Source organism: Microtus oregoni, unplaced genomic scaffold (assembly GCF_018167655.1).
Source record: "Microtus oregoni isolate MIOR12 unplaced genomic scaffold, Mior012 000033F_ref0000390, whole genome shotgun sequence".
Classification (NCBI taxonomy): Eukaryota; Metazoa; Chordata; class Mammalia; order Rodentia; family Cricetidae; genus Microtus; species Microtus oregoni.
In genome coordinates, this window is record NW_024543092.1 from 8,713,486 (window position 1) to 8,733,273 (window position 19,788).

The 19,788-nt window shown below is 40.4% G+C and overlaps 1 protein-coding gene across 2 annotated transcripts in view; it reads left to right on the plus strand.

Moving 5' to 3' along the window:
* Positions 1-862: 862 nt before the first annotated feature.
* Tab2 (TGF-beta activated kinase 1 (MAP3K7) binding protein 2) overlaps positions 863-19,788 on the plus strand; it is a 56,836-nt gene continuing 37,910 nt past the window's right edge. For both annotated transcript variants that reach the window (XM_041680115.1, XM_041680116.1), the window contains exon 1: positions 863-1,217. The gene's annotated coding sequence lies outside the window, so the exon portion shown is untranslated. The remainder of the gene's footprint in view (positions 1,218-19,788) is intronic.

Consider the following 19,788-nt stretch of genomic DNA (forward strand, 5'->3'; position numbering starts at 1 on the left):
AGATAGAAACTCGAAGTGTCCCCCTCTCCCCTCCAAGCTAAAGTGTCTTTGGCTCGGCTTCTAGGACTTCTAGGAACGCGCAATTAAAATCGAAACGACTCCCTTGCACTAGTGAGATCCTTTGTTTTTTCTCCCCTCCACACAGCGGCTCAAGAAAACTCCAGAACCCGATCCAAACTCCGCGGCTTCCAGGACGCGTCCCGCAACGCCCGGGCTCCGTCCCCGCGCGCGGTCCCTCCCGGCTGAGCCGCGGCCTCGGCGCGGCCGGGCTCCAAGGGGGTGTGTCCGGCTCGCAGGCCCGGAGGTCCCGCAGGCCCGGCGCTCGCCTCCGCCGCGGGCCCACCTGCTCCGCGGCGCACCCCGCCTTCGGAGACACCCCCGTGCGTGGCCGCCGACCCACCCGGGCGGCCTGTCACCCGCTTCCGGCCCCGCGCGCGAGAGCCCCTCGGCGGCGAAGGCGGCGGCGCGCGCGCGGGTCGGGGCACAGTGCCTCCCTCTCCCGCCCGAGTCCGAGGGAAGCCGCGCTCGTCTCCCCAGCCCGCGCGCGCCCCGGCTCGTCGTTCCCCCACCCCCGCCGCCCCACTCAGCCACGGCGAGACAGACGGGCGTGGGGACCGCAAGCGAGCGCCGGAGGTGGGGCGGGGAAAAGAGAGCATCCCCGCCACCCGGCGGAGGGAGGCCTCGTCACAGCCGCCGCCTGGGCCGCGGCCGCAGATCTCGCGGTGTTTGCCGGCCGCCGCGCCGCCATATTGTGTGGCCGTATTTTGATGCGGACTGGGCTGGCGGAGCCGCGGCGGCGAGAGCGAGCGAGAGCTGGGGGGGTGGGGGGAGGGCAGGCGAGCGGCCGGGGGGTGGGGGCGGAGGGAGTCAGGGCGGCCGTGCGAGCCGGAGCCGAGCAGCGGGCCGCGGCCACGGCGCCCCGGCCATCGCTTTGATCCGCGGCAGGCGCCCCAGGCCGACCCCCTCCCCTCCCCCTCAGCCGCGACCAGCGGCAGCGGCCGGAGGGAGTTGGCGGCGGCAGCGGCGGCGGCCGGACGGAGGGGGCTGAGCGGGGAGGGAGGGAGGGCTGAGGTGTCCCCCCTGCCGGGTGGAATCGGCGCTGGCGGCGGCCGTGGTGGCGGAGGCGGCGGCGGCGACGACGGGGGAGACGGCTGCCCAAGTGGGAGAGGCGGCGGCGGCGGACGAGGAGGAGGGGGAAGCCGCGGCGGCGGCGAAGGGTAAGCGGACGGCGCTGCGGGGCCTCGGCGGGATCCCCAGCCAGCTTCCCGTGTCTGCTCCGGGTAGGAGACCGGCTCTCCCCGGCGCGCGAGGCCCTTGTGGGGGCGTCCGCGCCTTCCTCGCCTTCTTCCTCGCTCCGCCCGGGTCCTGCCCGCGGTGGCGAGGCGCCGGGAGGCCCCCAAGTCCTGCAGGGCGGGTGGGGGCGGGGAGCACAGGGCCTGGCCTGGGCTCCGGGGCGTCGGGGGAGGGGGACCGAACGGGCCTGTCCTGGAGCTCAGCGTCGGGGAGAGCCGGGGTGGAGGTGCCTTGCCCCCGGCCCGCCCCCAGGCCTGTGATCTGGAAGCGGGAGAGAGGGAGCCAGACTACTTTTTTTTGGGGGGGGGGGCCCAGTCTGGATAAAGCTGACCCTAGGGGCCCAAGAGTTGAGGGAGAACCAGGGAAGTTATGTGTGTGTGGGCTGAAGAGGAAGCACATCGCTCCCTTTCCTTTCCGATTTTGCTTTCCTGCCGCCTTTCTCGAAGTGGGGAGCGCGCCCCGCTGTGACTAGGTGGCCCCCTTAGAGTCACCAGCCCCACCGTGAGACTGTGGTTAAAAGCGGGAGACTGGCGAGGGTCTCTGGGCGTAGCTGACAGGTGACAGGTGGATCTGTCTGTTGCAGATGCTGTAGAATTGTCCCCTGCAGGGTTGTAGACCAAAAGTGTCAGGGAGCGTGTGAGTTTGTATTTACGTGTTTGGCCAAGTTTCATTCCATATATAGTATATTTGAGATGCTGAGTTTCCATTCAAGTCAGCTTAATTGTTAAAGAGGAATTCTTCAAATGTTTCTGATAAGAGGGGTTTCCAGGAGACTGTAGGGGATGTGCAGCCACACAGCGCTTTTCTTCTGGTCTCTTGAAATTTGGGTTCCTCGAAGCATAGGAGGCTGTTGGTAGATGGGCTTTTATTCATTGGAAAGTTCTCAGACATTAACGTTGTATTCAAGGCAACAGCCAGGCAGTATGGTTTTGCATCCATTTTGTCGGTTCTAGGTAAGTTAGTAAAGCGCCAAATTTTAGGGTCAGGTTGATTGACATTTTATATTAGAAGTTCGTTTCTGTCGTAGCATACTCAAAGATGTTGCTCATTATGCAATTTTAGATTTCGCTGGGAATTTTGGTGGGTACAATTTAGACTCTTTTGGCTTTCGGTTACCACTGTTTAACGCTCTTGGTACAATAGCAGATTTTTGACACCTTTTCAAGAATACTCTTAATAAGTTTCTGTGAAGGTGACTCCGGAGTACTTTTTGAACGTGACAATTTGAAACTTTTTTGAAGACATAGGCGTTTCTAATAAGTGAAGAGTTGCTTTTTATATTACTGTGTATGCTTTAGCTGTCTAATTTGACTCCTTAGGGAGAATTAGATTCATGAGTTAAGAGCCGAGTTAGTAGCCAGATAGTCCAGGAAGGGTTCTGTAGCTTTTAAGATGTGTGTGGAATGAGTGTATTGAATGGTGGGACTATCCGTGTATTAACAGGAAATAGAACAAAAATTCCAGTGATTCAGAACTTCGGTTTGCCGCCCCCCCACCAGTTTGTAATAGAGAGGGCTTTATGTTTTCAATCTTAAAGAATCTAACTGAAAGTTGAATATGTTAATTATTATGTTATCCACTGAACATACACCATCACTTCATTTTTATTTGTTTCATGAGGTATCTTTTTCTGAGTTAGAAATGGTTTCCAAAGGACACTATGAAACATCACTATTCAAAACCTTCTGTGAACTCTCACAATAGAACCTGTGTTTGTGTAATTCATTTAATTAATAATAATAAGTGGATGAAATGATCAGAGGTGCAAATGACATGCTTCCTGAAAAGCAAATTTTAAATCAAACCCATTTAATTGAGGGAGCCACCTGTGTTTGGTATTCCATGGAAAGAAGCCCTTGCCTTTAGCTAAGAAGGCTATGGTAAGTTATGACACCTAGTAAAATGAGGGAAATTCTGCATAGTTAGGTGGGTACTACATAGACCCTAATTAAGTCATTATTGAGTGTTTTCTACTCTGGCAAAAGTGAACATGATTGGTTTTTTGCCTCAACAGAAATAAAAGCTTTATTCTACTTCTATGTAAGGAAAATTACAAAGAACTGTGTAGATAGCTGTTAAGCACCAGTGAGCTGCATACATTTTGTTAGATAGGCGTAAGGTATATAGATTGCATGATTTTATGAGTTATGTGCTAGCAAAGCCCCTGTAGGATGAATTTTCTAAAACTGAAGTTATACACATACACATTAAATGTTTATTTTTATGAATATCAGAATACTTTTGAAAAGAAACTTTGCTTTACTCTAGTTTTTTAAGTTCCTAGAAATATTTATAATATATGAAGTTCATAGATTTAAGTTTTATTTCATATCTGCTTAGCCGGATTCACATGCCCCAGGAACAGCAACAATGGTTTTTTGTTTTGACTGACTTTTGCCATCTTTCTTTAGTAAGAACTCTTTAAATCAGGGGTTATGCTATGATAGAGACAAGTGTGAAGAGAAGTACGGCGGGAATAGGAAGATGCTAGGAGAGGATTGGATTCACAGTTTGCAGAAGTGTAGAAAGGTGGGTAGCGATGGCTGCAAGCACAGGAAAGTGACGCCTGGACTAGAAGTTCCTTTCTGACGGGCTCTCACAAGCTGTGTTTGTCCTCATTTGCCACTGTATTCAGATGCTAACAAATTTGGAGATACTGGCATTAAATAAAAATTAAATATATGTTCTTATTGCTGACTTCTGGCTTATGTTTCCCAAGTATTTAAAAATATTTTAATATTTTATGTCCCAATTCTGATTTTTAAAAAGTCAAGAACACACACTTTCTCAGAAAGGCAAAATCCCTAAGGAAATGCTCTTGGAGTTCCTAGGGACTCTACCCTGCGTTCTTTGGTTAATCTCATCTGTGACTGTTAAAAGTTGGAGACCAGCATTAAGGGGAAGGCTCTGTCTTTCATTTTCTAAGTATCCTCATCTTTCAAAACAGCCTGTTTCTTATAAGTGGTGCTTTACCTTCTAGTTTCTGTTTTTCAAAGGAAATGGGAGGGGGTTACATATTTCACTTAAATTCTCTTGATTCTTTGCAGTGTTTCTGATTGTATCCTGAGCATGATGAGAATTGATAGCTGATAAGTTGTTGAAGATTTCTGTGAGATAGTTTTAGGTCTTGGCAGTTAAGTTTATTAATTCAAAACTTAATTTATGTAGATCCCCACCTCCATCTTCCAGTGGTGTTTGATAAGTAAGGCTTAATGTGACTGCTTTATTGAGCCCATTCATTTTATTTGTTTGAGATGGTGGTCTTCATTTGAGCCCACGCTGGCCTCAGTCTCCTACTGCAGTACTTACAGGTGTATAGTTGGCCTGTCTCATATTTTTAATCATAAGTTCCATTTCAGAATTTGGTACAACACACATGGTATCCTGGTTAGCAAAGAGAATGATACTAATGATCATTGAATTCCCACTGTGTACCCAGTTTTCCTTCACTTTTTGTGTATTTGGTAAGCCCTAGTAGTATCTGGGACTCCTATAGATCCTAGATATGCAGTACTAAATAACAGACAAAATCTTCTGTTCTCATGTAGTTTACATGTTAGTGGTAGAAGATACAATAAATGAATAAAATGTGTCTGGGGGCAAACACTGGAGAAAGAAAACAGGGAAGCTGAACGATGCTTGTTTGGTCTGAGATCTGCAATGAACACCAGTTTTGATTTCAGAAAATAGAACTATCCAGTGACCTTCCTTCTTAGAAGAAGAATATCCTTTAAATCTTGGAAACAAAATTATATTTGTGCTTCAGTATTACAAATTGTTACAGAGCTTCAATTAGTAGGGATTGCCTATTGTTAGTATTTTAAAAAGCTACTTTGTGACTCAGTAGAAAATTCTGGAATTTACCATCCTTGTTTGAACCCTACTTTTGGCCACTTACCACTTTGCCACTGTATTTAGGGCCAGTTATGATTTCTTAGGTTCTCTGAGCCCATTTTCTAACCAACAAATTGTCTAAGGTTTCTATGGTGATTAAGTGGGACATTTTATATGCAAGTCATAAGCAGTAGAGTGTGGGTAAATTGTACCATTTTTGTTTGTTGTCTTTCTGGAACTCTGAGTTGGTGACTGCAGCTCTCCCAGCACTATTGGACATTGTCAAATCTACATTTCATTGGCCACTTAAGGCAGCCTCACCTGTAGTATAATGTTAATTAAAGAACAGTCTGTCCCTGGTGCTTTCTGGAGAGTTGATGTATGTCATGTATGTAGTCATTGTAACAGAGGAGTACCATTATAGCCTTCAGTGGAGGAGCATTGTGGACCTGGCATCTAGGTTGATAAGCTGTATCTAAACACTTTGACAAATGGACAGCAAGTACTGTATAAAATTCCAAATCATGTAGTCACTTGACATTTAGCACAGTGCTTGCGTGGCACATAGAAAAAGTTCAGTAAAATGTTCACCTGTCAGTTTTTCCTTTATTTCAAAGACTTCACAAAGTATTAAAGAAAACATTTACAAACGTGAAATGTACCACTTGTGAATGATATTTTGAAGAAAAACTGAATAGCCATTCAAACTGCAAATCTTTATAACACTGGGAGATCATTAAACTGAGCTCCTGGGGTAGAGCATGTCTTCCTTTCATTGTCTCCTTTGTCCACGCTGGACAGTGCTTGCCCTGTAACTAGTTCAGCACGATGTATCTTGAGTGGTTTGTAATGGACATCTTTTGTTCCACCACTACTATTTTTGTGTTTTTGAGACAGGTTCTACTGTGTAGACTGGACTGGCCTTGAACACACAGGGATCTGCCTGCCTCTGCTGCCAGAGTGCTAAGATTAAAGACATGCTTTGCACCACTACTCTTTTTATAGTAAACTCCTGCGTTTGAAAGGGTAGATGTTACACTAGATTTTGTTTTGAAGCAGGGGTTTGCTGTGTACCCCAAGCTGGCCTAGAATTCAGTGTCATCCTTCTGCTTCTCCTTCTGCTCTGATTATGGATGTAAGCCTGGTTGAACTTCTAATCCTAAGCATAGCCTAAATTGTTAAGTAAAATTTTTTAACTGTCATGTTTTTAAACCTAGCAAAACTTTTGAGAAAGAAAAATCCTGGAAATCTCAAGGAATGGCTTAATTATTTGCATCAAGGCAATTGTTTATAAACTGTTCCTATGCTGTTGGCATGAACGTGAAAAGGGTAACAATGCTTCTTCCTACATGGAGGACCAAACCGTGCATGCTAAGCAAGTACTCTACCATTAAGATGGAGCCCCCATCCTTCTTTCTTTTTTAGTTTGGTACAAGGTCTGGCCAAGTTGTACAGGCTGACCTCTAACTTATACTTCTGCCCCAACCTTAGGTGTAGCTGGGATGGAGGCATGTCTACCACATGATGTAGGATGTAGCAGCTTTTAAAGACAAAACAAAACTAATTCATGGATAATTATATACCTTAACTAACTTAAAGTTCAAGCTTATTTAATCTCTTTGAGGTAGTTTCAGTGGTATTGTTGATCTGTATTGAGTTTATGAATTTAAATGGCCCAGTCATTTACTTCAATTCCTGAAACTGAAGATAATGGTGTTTCCTCAGAAACAAGAGAAACATCCCAGCACTTTTCTTAGCAGCGACCGTTCTTTGTATGTTTAAATGTTCACACTGGTCAGCTTTTTCCTGTTCTGATACAACCTACCCTCTACCTGATGGATAACAACTGGATTTCCTAAAACTTAAACCTGTCTAGGTCAATGACCCTTGAGCCATTTCCACAAAACATTTCTTGGATTAAGAAAAGGGGAAAATTCACTGGGCTGGAGAGATGGTTCAGCAGGTGAAAGCACCTATGTGTAGACAAGCTTAACAACCTGAGTTTGAGCCCATGGACCAACATGGTAGGAGAGAACCGAATCCTACATGTGTCCTCTGTCTTCTACAAATGTACTGTCGCAGGTGCGTGCACATGAGTGCCCTCAGACACACCCAATAGTGATAAAGCAAACAACAACCGAAAAAACACCCTCACAAACCATGTACACACTGCTGTCTGCTCGAATCTGAATACCAGATGAAGTGCCAGTTGACTGGCTATGATTCCGTGGTTGTTACTCGTCTGCTAATCAGCTGTGGAAAGAAAAAAGCACGAGGTGTCAGTCAGCTGCTGAGGCTCTGGGAAGAAAGTCTGGTTCACACACAGGTACAACAGAAGAGGGCAGAAATAAAAAAATTTGTACTAGTTTATTTGCCTTTTTTTTTAAAAAAAAAAGTGACATTCTTGTTGCACTTAAGGAAAATACGTGTGTTAAACCCAGGTGTCCTAGTTGAAGTCCCAAAAGCTAAATACTAATGTACAGGTGGAAAGGTCCTTGGAGGAGAGAAAGAGGTGAGACAAGAATGTAATAAGAATTTTAGTAGAATTGTGTGGATACTGATCACATGAATCCATTATAGACTAGTTTTGATTAGTGAATTTTTACTTCCCAGTTTATTAATTACTGTGAGTTATTAAATATGACTAATTTTGAGTGTTAACATTTTACTAACCTTTATTTGCATTAATGAAATTTTCACTTGACCTTGTATATATTAATGTTAGCTTTATAGTGTTAGCAGAATTGAGCACATCATGGTGGTTTCTTGACTGTTAAGTCAGGTGGTCCAGTGATCCTGTAGGTCATATCAGTGCAAGGCCTATGACAGCTCAGCGAGATGCGAGAAAATATTTGTAAATACAGATGAAAATTTCAGCTGGACAATTTGATAGTGCAAATCCAGGTAGGGAGTGTTTTCAGCAGAGAAACCAGTGAAGTCTGAATTCTAAAGAACTGGGGCTATGGGTTTAGAAAATTCACCTGATTTTGTACCCCTTAGAAACTGGGTTAACACTGCTTTTGAGTTAATCTTTTTGTTAATCTGTCAGATTGTCAGTCTCTGTCATATCAATTAAATTCCTTAATTTTAGTGTATTGGAGGCTTGATAAGAAAAGATCTGGCATTAAAAATCACTTGAATCAATTTCAAATTACTTAGTTATTAAATAACTTGTTCTATTATCATTGGAGTTTGTGTGCTAAATTGTCATTCAGACTTTTATTTAAAGTTTTTTAATTATGTATTCAAAATTTTTTAAGAATTATTTGTACACTTGAGTGAGTCAGAAGCTTGGGAGCTGGAGTTAGAGCCACTGGTTGAGAGTCATGTGATGTGGGTATTGGGAACCAAGCTCAGGTGCTCTCCAAGACAAAATGTGCTCTTAATGGCTTAAGCCATTCCTTCAGCCCCTCTTTCAAACTTGTCTTAAGAAAATGAATATTGTATTACCTAATTTACTTAGTAACTATATTTTCTGTATTTCTTATTTTACCTAACAAAGTATCTATCTACCTGGAACCCAGTAGGCATCAATGAGTAACACCAAAATTGTAAAATGAATCCTATACTTTTTAAAAATAATATTTAACTGTACATATAAAGCTTCTTGTATAGATAAGTATTTGCTTTTATATTCTCTTTGCAGGGGGAGGGGGAGAGTAAAGCATGTTGTGAGCCTAGTCTTGAAGGGTTGAACCATCTTTCCAATCCTACTTCCTTATTCTTGACATTCTGTGGACTGTTTGTATCTCCACTTTTACTTTATACTAACCTTTATAGATTATAGGTTTTTATGGTGCTTATCATAAGTAGACATAGAGAAGTAGACAATGCAGGCACAAACAGTTTTGATTTTAAAAAAGGGATTTAAGAGTACCTGTAATCCCGGTACTGGGGCAGCAGGCATCAAGGAGGCTCAAGGTTATCTGTAGGTTCGTGGTGAGTTTGAGTTCAGCTTGGAATGCATAAGACTGTCTCAAAAAAGGAGAGAGAGAGAATTCAGAACAGACTGCATGTTCAGTTTAAAGCCACTGAGCACAAACACCAGTATTCTTTCTATGCACTAAGGTAATGTTCACACTGTGACTGGCATGTTGCAGAGGACTTGATAAAGTATTACTCTGCTATTATTCTGATAATTTCCCAGAAAAGGGGGGGTGGGGAACAACATGTATACATGCACACGTGGAAATGGGGATTTCAAAAGAAAATTCCCACTTCCACATATGGTGACTCTACTTACATAGAAAAGTGTACTTGCATGCTTAGAGATTTTCAGACTGTAGTGATTGGTTGGCCCGAGTGAGACACTCATTCTCTTCATGAACAGTGACATACATGCAGAGGATGACTGTCAAGGGCCAGTGTTGCAGTTTTGAAAGTGGAACAAGTACCTTTTGAGGGAGATAACTAGTCCATGGGAAAGTTAAGCTAATGATCATAACTAAACCTAGGTACTAATTAGTATTTCAGTATGTTTATTGTGTCACATTAAAAGAACACCAGGATTACAGCACAGTCTGTTGGCTATCCACTTATTATTACAGCTAACTCAGAAGTTTTGGATTCCTGCTGTGCATCAGGTACTTACTAGGTAAAGGGGATGGTCAGATTACTAAAATGTTCTTGTTCTAGAGATGTGTGCAGAAGAGTGTGATACATTGTGATAAATGCTCTAGCCTGGTTCAGCAAAGCCCTTTAGGAATCTACTGGAGGGATCGCCTGATTCAGTAAGCAATAAAACAACACAAAAAGACTGCACTTAATCTCAGAGTGAGTAAGACGAGGGTATGCCATTTCACGCATAAAGAAACATGCCTAAAACGTGGAGGTTGGAAGGTCTGTAAATTGTGAATAGTTCCATGATACACAGAACCCTGGTGGTGTTGGAAATGGAAAGTGAGGGAGAAAACAACATAAAGATCCTTGTGTACTCTGTAAAGAAGACTGGCTTCATCTTGTTACTGATGGACACAAGTACTGAACATTCTAAAAAGCCTGGCTGCAGTGGAGCTGGGTTAGAATTGACAGGGATGGGATCGGAATCCAGGCTGTTAAATTAAGGAGGGAGTTAATAATGGACTTGAGGGAATACTAAGTGGGAAGTAGAGGTAAAGATCACACATCCCTGGCTTGTGTTCCTGGTAAATTCTGACAAAGTTCACCAGTACAGAACAGACCAAGGGAACAGTGAATTTTGGAAGTTGTTTGAATTTTCTGTATTGAATTCAAGATTCTTTTGTAGGGGGAAAAGAGAGCATGATTTCTATGTACATGGAAGAAAATGGGAATTTTTGTGTAGATAGTTTTTGAGCAAGTATTTGCATAAGAAATGATGATGATAAGTGTTACCAAATATAAGAAGTAGCAAATGCAGAAACCTATGCACGGGAGCCTATTTGCTATCTCCCAGGAACTTGGGGGTGTGGAAAATAGGAAATGATATATGAGTATGTACTTTCCATGTAGATTTTGATTGTGCTAAGGACTTCAGATTTTATTCAAGATGAACTAGGAAGCCAACAAGAGTCTTAAGATAAAACTTAGTTTGCATTTCCCTTATTTCGTATAACTATTAATTGGTGTTTCTATATTAATCTTTCTATAATGTATACAGATTTTGTAGTCATAATTAGACTGCTGTCAGTACTTTATAATCGTCACTAAGAAACTCTTTTGTCTTCCTTTATAGTCTAGCTATTTCCTTCAACCTTAATCCTAGCAAACACCAATTTGTTTCCTTACCACACTATAATTTTATCATGGAAAATTGCATAAATGGAATTATACATTGTTACCTTTTGAGATTTGCTTTTTATTTTGACTTTACCTAGTACCCTTGATCCATGCAAATTGTTGTATGAATCAATAGTCATTCCTTACTGAGAAGCATACTATTGTTAGGGTGTTCTACAGTTTACTGAAGCATTTATTAGTTTGAAGGACTCTGGGGTCTCCAATTTGTCATTATAAAAATAAAGCTTGGGATTATGTGTTGAGTGTGCACATGAATGTACCAAGGTGGGAAGTGAAGAATCAGTCTGGACTTCCTCATTCATGAGGAGGATCCCAAGTTTTCCTTACTGTTCTCTGTATTGTTGGATGAAGTACCACTTTTTACAAAAGACACATTGTCTATTTCAGCAGAAAAGACCAACTATTGGAAAAGGTTTATTCTTGAAAAGAAGCTGAATTGTGTGCAGTTTCTTTGGTGAGCTGGTCAGGCAGGACTTTGAATGAGACAAGTGAAAGGAAGGGAGGGAGGAAAAAAAAACTTATTTTCCGTAACAATAAATGAGATCAGGGGACAGCGAAGTGTACCAAATAGTCAGTATTCATCGGAAAACAGCATGATACAGAAAATCAGGGTTCCAGCTAGGCCTCAGAGATGTGGCATATCAATATGTAAAAGTCAAATACATGTGGAAAGGCAAATAGATTGGTGAATACATGGACAAAAAGAGTATGAGGCAGTAGCAATAATCGAGGCTTTAACATTGAATTTCTGTGTGAAATACAAACACAACTCCCAGCTTAAGTTTATAACCCCAAATTAGAGAACCCAGTCCTTCAGATTAGCATATGATTAAACTGTGGTATACCCAACAACAGTATAGTTTTCAACATTAACGAGAAATGAACTATTGATACTTGTAACAATTTAGTTGGACCAAGGGCATTAGAAAAGGCAAACCTCTGTTTGTACAAGCTCCTCTCCAAATCATGTTTATAGCCTTTAGTTCCCAAAGGTTGATGTGTATATATATGTGTGTGTGTGTGTGTGTGTGTGTGTGTGTGTGTGTGTAGATAAGGAGATTTATAGTCAACAGTTTTGTACATGTTTTCATGTGAAAATACATTATTATAAGAAACAATTAGACCTTTCCAGAGTTATTGTCATTTTACATTGCATTTAGTAATGTATGAGAGATCTGGTTTCTTTGCATTTTCACCAGCACTTGGTACTGTCAGTATTTTTCATCTCAGCCAATCTAATAGTTGACATCACATAGCTTACTTTGTATTTCCTAATAGCTGGTGGTATAATAACTGTTTTCATGTGCTTCTTTGCTGTCTGTGTGTCCTTGGTTTGGTATGGTGCCTATATTCTAACTGGGTTGTTTTCTTCTGCTGAGGTTAAGAGATTCTTTATGCCATCTAGATCCTTGTCTCTTATTAGTGATTTGCAGACATTTTCTCCTAGCATGGGACTTCTCTCTATGTCTTCTTAGCAGTGTCTTTACATAGAGGAACTTTTGATTTGGATGAAGTCTAGCTGTTCATTGTTTCTGTTCATTTTATCTTTTTGGATTGTGCCTTTCTTGCCACCCCTCAGAACTCATCTGTTCTCAAAGATTTTCTCCTGTTACGAAAGTTTTCTAAAAGCTTTATATATAACAATAGAGATGTATCATCTATTTTGATTTAATTTTTATATTAAAATCTGATGTTCAGGTTGAGTTTTTTGACTCGTGAATGACTATTTGTTCCAACATTATCGGCTTTTAAAACTATTCTTCATTGACTTGCTTTGACAAAAATCACATGGCTGTAATTGCAAGGGTCCATTTCTGTTTTTTTCTCATCTTTTGCTCTTTGGATCTGTCCTTCCCACTAGTATTATACTATCTTGATTGCTATAACTACATGGTAACTTGTCAGATTTCTCTAATTTTATTCTTTTTTAAAATTTATTTTGACTATTGTTTCCTTTTTATATTTAAAACACACATACACACACACACATACCCCACTGGGATTTTGTTAAGAATCACATTACATTGTGGTCAGTTTTGGAGAAAATTTAGATTCCTACTCTATTGACGCAGTTCATGAATGTAGTATCTTTAGCCTTTTAAAAACGTTTTTTATGTCTTTCCTCAGCATTTTGTAGTTTCCAGAATGTAATTCATACACATTTTGTTAGATTTATTCCTAGACTGTAAAGCAATTAACTGTTATGTTTCAAATTTTGACTTTTAATTGTTCATATGCTAACAAATATCAATATAGCTGATGGCTGTGGATGTACATTGTGTTCTGAGACTTTTGAACTGTTTTTAAGTAGATTTTGTGAGCACAGACTATTTTAATTGCTTCTCAGTTTTTGTGCTTTTTATTTCTTTTCTTGCCTCACAGCTCTGGCTAACTTTTTTGGGGTCTTAGGATATATTCAGTCTTTGACCACAAAGGATGTGTTGGCTACATTGTTTTTGTAGGTGCTATTTATCAGTTTTCTTTCTAGTTATAGTTTGATTAAAAGTTTTTATCGTTTTTATCATGACTGGGTCTTGGACAATATCAGATACTTTTTATATATCAGTAACTGGTTTTATGGTCTTTTTTTTCTTTAAACAGGTTACTTCCTTTTTTAAACATTTACTCTGAAATATATGGAATAGATAATGAGACTAGAACAAAGATGTAAGAAAAAAGACTATATTGAAAATGATTGCAGTGATCCAGATGAGAGGCTGTGGTGGCTGGAACTGGGGTAGTAACAGTAAAGGGTGAGAAAAGGTCAGATTTTGGATGTGTTTCAAGCCCTGTGTAGGCAGGAATTGCTGATGAATTATATGTGGAGAATGAGAGGGAATTCAAGAATGACTCCCAAGAGTTTTGGCCTAAGCAGTTGGAAGCATGGAATTGCTGTTGACTGAGTTGGGAAGAGTGGGGAAATGGCAAGTTTAGACTGGGCTAGGTAGTCAGGAGCTTGCTTTTGAACACATTAGCTCTGAAATGTTTTCTAGACTTACAATTTATAAAATCAAGTAGGCAATTCATTCAATACTTAAAATGGAATTAGGTGAGGAATTCAGGCTAGAAATAAAAATTTATCGGTGAGGTAAAATAGATAGAGTTGTTACGGATTGTAATTCCTTTCTGTTTAGTACATTTAGTCTGTTAACAAACTAAAAAAATTCGTGAAAGTGTGAACTGGTTCTGTTTACCAACAGACAGTTGAATATCCGATGTTAAGAACACCAGAAATTATATGGTTGGGAAAGAATTTTGAGGATAGATATTTTGAAGATTACATTTGTCTTGAACCATACTTAATTGGTAGATGACTATTGTACTATTACTCATCTAACAGTTTTTACTACTAATTGGGAGCTTTGTCCTAAGCCTTTATAAACTGAAGGAGCCCTGTACCTATTGTGAAGAGCTTGACATTGCTATTCAGTTCCCAGGTGGCATTCCCTGACAGCAGTTCTTGTATATGAAGCCACCCAGAGAGATAGGAGAAACCAGGATGTGAAACAGCTGACAAGGAGAAGTGCAGCTCAGAATCAGCTGGCGAAGTGATTCTGGGTCCCACCCAGATTTCTGCACATTGAACCTTAGGCAGTATTTTTAAAACACCATCATTTTTTTTCTTTCTATAACTAATCAGTAGCTCTAGCATAGCATTTTCTCATTGGTGATTTGTATATTGTTAGCATTGCTTTATTTACTTCTATTTGCACAATTTACCATCTTGTATTGATAATTATCTGCTAATTTTTCAGTGTTTTGTACTAAGTTGTTTTAAATGTTTCTTTTTCTTTTGGAAAAAAGAAAGTTCACAGAGTATACTGCAAGGATACAGCTGGTGTGGCAGTAACAGCTACCTGTCCCAATAGTCCTTTAGCACATGGACAATTAATAAATATTTGCGAATGAGTGATGCACACATCCTACCAAAAGTTTAAAGCTAGTTCATTAAACTTTGACTTTGAAAACAAATGCATTTACAATTCAGGTTACAATTGCATGTCTTTTAGGAAATTTCTGTGCTCTATTTTCTATCTACTCCTCTCCATTTTCAGGTAAATAGCAGAAGTAGGTATAGAACAAAATTTTCTTTGTTAGTTATTATGCTTATAAAACATTACCATACACTTTTTTATTTTGAGCTATATGAGGCAAACTGTGAGCTTTTACTGTTCTATCATACGTTTAAATAGCAAGGAAGTTAGTAATTTCTAAGTACTACTTATACATGGGTACACATGCATGTGGAGGCCAGAGGATCACCTCCAGTGATCCTTATTCCTCAGGAATTAGTCACTGTGTTTTTTGAGACAAAAATCTCTCACTGGCCTGAAACTTACCAATTCAACTAGGCTGACTGGACATAAAGACCAAGGGATCTGCTAGTCCCTGCCTCCTAAAGGCTGGGATTGCAAAGTCCCATCACCATGCCTGGCTTTTCCAAGACATCTATCTATACTGGGGATCAAGTTTGAGTGCTTTTAAATGAGCTGTCTAATAGCACTAAAATATCTTTATTTGCAGTTGTATAGTGTGTTGTGTGTAGGTGTGCATGTGTACATATCTATACACATTACAGATAGTCAATCTGTGACAAACTAATAGAATATATATGGTGCCCTCTGATACTGTTGACACCAAGATAAAGATATTTAGTGACCTTATTTAAGCATTTTTTTAACATTTAACTTTATTTTATGTGTATTTGGTATGAAGGTGCCAGATACCCTGGAACTGGAGTTATAGACAGTTGTGAGCTGCCATGTGAGTGCTGGGGATTGAACCCAGGTCCTCTGGGAGAGCAGCCAGTGCTCTTGACCGCTGAGCCATCTCTCCAGCCCCATTAAGCATCCTGAATAAGGGAAAATAGTTGCATATTCATATTTATTTTAATGATGTGAATGAAACAATATATATGCTCAACTGAATGATTATGTGGAGCATTAAATGAGCAAACACATTATAAGACATTTGGCTATGTACCTGACACTTGTTATCAAAAGCTTTAAACTTGTTTTCCTTGGCCTTCTTGATACTTTAAAAAACAAAACAAAGAAACAAAGTGGTCTTATATAGCCTAAGCTGGCCTTGTATTTTACAAGTGTTGGAAGGCGGGCATGAACCGGTACAATGAGCTTGATACCAATTCTTTCTTGCTTTCATGGAGCTAACTTTCTTGGCTTTGTTTTTCAAAGTTTCCTTCTTAGCTTTCTTCTTTTGCATTTCTTACTTAGGTCAAATCAACTTTAAAATCCCTTGCTTCTCATAGGAAAGATATGATGTGACCCAGTTTGTATTTTAGGCAATTAGGCTTGTTGCAGTTGTAAAGTACAGCCTAGGAAAGCTGTTCAGTAGGACAGGGTATCAGATAGGAAGCTGTTAATTGGTTATCAAGGTGCAACTGAATCCCCTGAATGGAGGGAATGGGAGTGGATACAAGGCCTTGGGAGTGATGAGTGAAACTTTTGCCATTGGTTATATGAAGATAGCAAAGAATCAGAGATAGGATGCTGGGGTTGCTGACTTCAGAGCCTCACAGTTATACCTAATAGAAATGCATTGTTGAGCAAGAGGTAGAGTTGTAGTTGAGTTGTTTAGGATGGTGGTGTGTATTGTGGGGATGTTGGTTTACTTGTTCCAGACCCACCCTTTCTCCCTCACTGTCTGAATTCCATTGCTGTTAGTCGAAGAGCTTCCTTTAGGAAAAACTATGTTCTTTTTAGTCATAGCCAGCAGCAGAGCTTATTACATGTGGAGAGAAATGTATTTCCTACCCTCATTCCTAGTCTCTTGAGATCTCTGTGCCCTGTGTGAAGATGACTTAAGAGACTGTACCATCGTTGTCACCCCACTTACAGGCCGTAGATAGATTGGTTTTATTTCACTTAAGTGAAATAAGTGAAGCAAATTGTTAGAGCTATTTGAAGAAAGCTGCAACTATATGCTGTGTTTACAACCAAAGAGTAATCAGTCCCAGTAAATGAAGCATGATTCATCTCATATCACTAGGTAAGACCTACTTGCATAAAGTAATTAAAACTTAACCCCCAAATCTGTATTTATAGATTTTCTATAGAATTTTGTTTAAATCTCCATCATGTATGTTATATAAATCTAATTAATAAATATGTTTTATTCCAAGTCTATTTGTTTATATTTCATGTTTCTCTGCCATCTGAAATAGGGACCCTTATATACATGTACCTATTTTGCATACTAAATCTTTTTGTAGAAGATAGTGTTTGCTTCATAGCTTCAGAATGAATCAGAAACCCAGATTTTAATCCAAGGCCTGCCACTAAACCATGTGAGAACTTAGTTCATAGAATCTAGGTGCATGTTATAGGTGCTTAGCGGACACTGTAGAATGAAACATTTTATTACTACTTTTAAGGTATCTCTTCCCTAATTTACTAAGTTAATAACTCATGAAAGTTCTTACTGCCCAGTAAATAAGCTTGTCAGGGTTTTGTTTGTTTGTTTGTTTTTTGGCCTGTCCTGTCCTGGAACTTGTTCTATAGATCAGGCTGACCTTGAACTCACAAGAGATCTACCTGCTTCTACCTCCTGAGTGATGGGATTAAAGGTGCCTGCCACCACCAGACAGCCTAAGGTTGTCGATTCTTTAGTAGTGCTACCTAGGTCCTCATTGGGTGTTAGAATATCTCCTTTATCTACTCAGTGGAAATTTGGCCTTTCAATATATTTTCTAGTATTTGAAGTTGCAAAACAAGTCTTAATATTGATTTATTGAGTGTGTTTTACTTATTTTGTATACATTATGTGTCTATATTGTATATAGGCAGTATTCTATATTTAAGCACATAGTCCATGTCTCCAGAAGAGCAGAACAATAAGAGAAAAAAATGATGAATCATGGTGTTTATTGGTTCACAGGAGCATTAGTAATTCTGAGTGTAGAGCCCCTGTGGACTGAATCAAGGGAAAGATTCAAGGTCAAACTAGAGCTGTTTTTGAAGAAGTGGTTTTAGTGTCAGTGTGGAGAAATCGCATTCTAAGCAAAAGCATTGGTCATTGAGGGGGGAAAAAAGGAGGTTGAATATGTTCACCAAGCCTGAATGGATACCTACCTATATAGGGGCTGATGGGCAGTAAAAGTAGGTAGATTTTAAGTAAATAGATAAAAATGAATGCTGGTGAAGATATGAACAAAAGGAAACCCTTATATATACTGCTAGTGAGAATGTAAGGTAGTCTGGAAACTGAAAATCAGTATAAAAGCCTCTCAAAAACCTAAAACTAGATCTACCATAGGATGCAGCCAATACTGCTCCAGTGTTTGCCCAGAGACGTCCAAGTCAACAGTCACAGAGGTAAAGAGGCATGGATAAAGAAAATGCAGAATATGTACACAAATGGAATGTTTTCAACCTAAAAGAACAAAGTTACATGATTTGCAGGAAAATGAGTGTAACTGGAAGTTATCTTAGTTACTCAATCCAGATTCAGAAAGACAAATACCATTTGTCTTACATATATCCTCATTTTCAGTTTCTGGATTTTATAAAGATACATAAAAACCACGTGTTTCTCCTCTTTTTTTGTTTTTTGTTTTTTGTTTGTTTCTCTGTGTAATTATGGAGCCTGTCCTAGAACTGTGTAGACCATGTTGGCCTTGAACTCACAGAGATCCACCTGTCTCTGCCCCCACCCCTCATGCTAGAATTAAAGGCGTGCATAACCACTGCCTGGCAAAACCATATATTCTATGTAACATAAAAGTAGATGTGAAACATTGTAGGAGGACAAAAGGGCTGTTTTCTTTTTGTGCTGGTGAGAGGAGAGGGTAAAGAGGGGAGATAAGGAATGTGCTCAATGTTCAGAATGGACTTGTATGAAAATGTCCCTCTCTAACAGGACCATGTATGATGAATATGCTCAAGGATTTTTTTTTTTGAAATATAAAGGAATATATTTCAAATAGGTAAATATTTAGGGCTGAGTGTGTGTGTGTGTGTGTGTGTGTGTGTGTGTGTGTGTGTCTGTCTGTCTGTCTGTCTGTCTCAGTAGGTAGAATGTTTACCTAGCATGTCTGAGGCCCAGAGTTCAGTCACAGCACAACATAAGCCATGCATGGTGATGCCCACCTGTTATTATGCAACTGAGGAGGTGGAAGCAAGAGGATCAGCTACCAGAATTTGACCCAGCCTGGAATATATGAGATTCTGCCTTTCCTTTTTAGATTAGAGTCAGTAGAGAGATTTTAATCTAAATTATATGTTCCTAAAGAAACTGAGGGTAGAACTTGAGGGAGAGGTGCATGTGGCGGTGAAAAGGGTTCAGTTTTTATTGAGTTCTAATGTAACTTTCCCATTTCTATCTGTTAGGGTTTTAGAAGAAGCAGAGCACAGCAGCATCAGCAACACCTTTTTCTTTAGCACTGTGAGACACTTCTCATGTTATGCTCTAGATGTGGATGTGTAGTTATACATATTATCACCTTGGAATTTAGGTATATAATTGTTCGGGGCTCCTGCTAGGACTTCTTTTTTTTTGTTTGGTATTAATTTTTTAAAAATCACAAATAAGCCTAGGCTAGTCATGGTGACTCTTGCCTTTGATCCCAGCACTCTGGGGGCAGAGACAAGCAGATCTCTGTGAGTTCAAGTCCAGCGTGGTCTACATACAGTGAGACCCTGTCTTTGGGGGAAAAAAGGTAGCTGTGTTTCACTTATCATTCTCCCTTCTTGTCATTTATCTTGTGCTTTTGAAACCTTGTTTTCACACACCACCACCAACTCTTCTTCTCATTGGTCTACTGGATCAGCCTCTGGTGTGATTGCTATTCCCAACTCCAGTATTAAGCCTGTATCCATGTTTGGACACGTCACATTGTAGCTGATAATATGACCATATTTCAATAAATTTAGCTATCTTTATAAT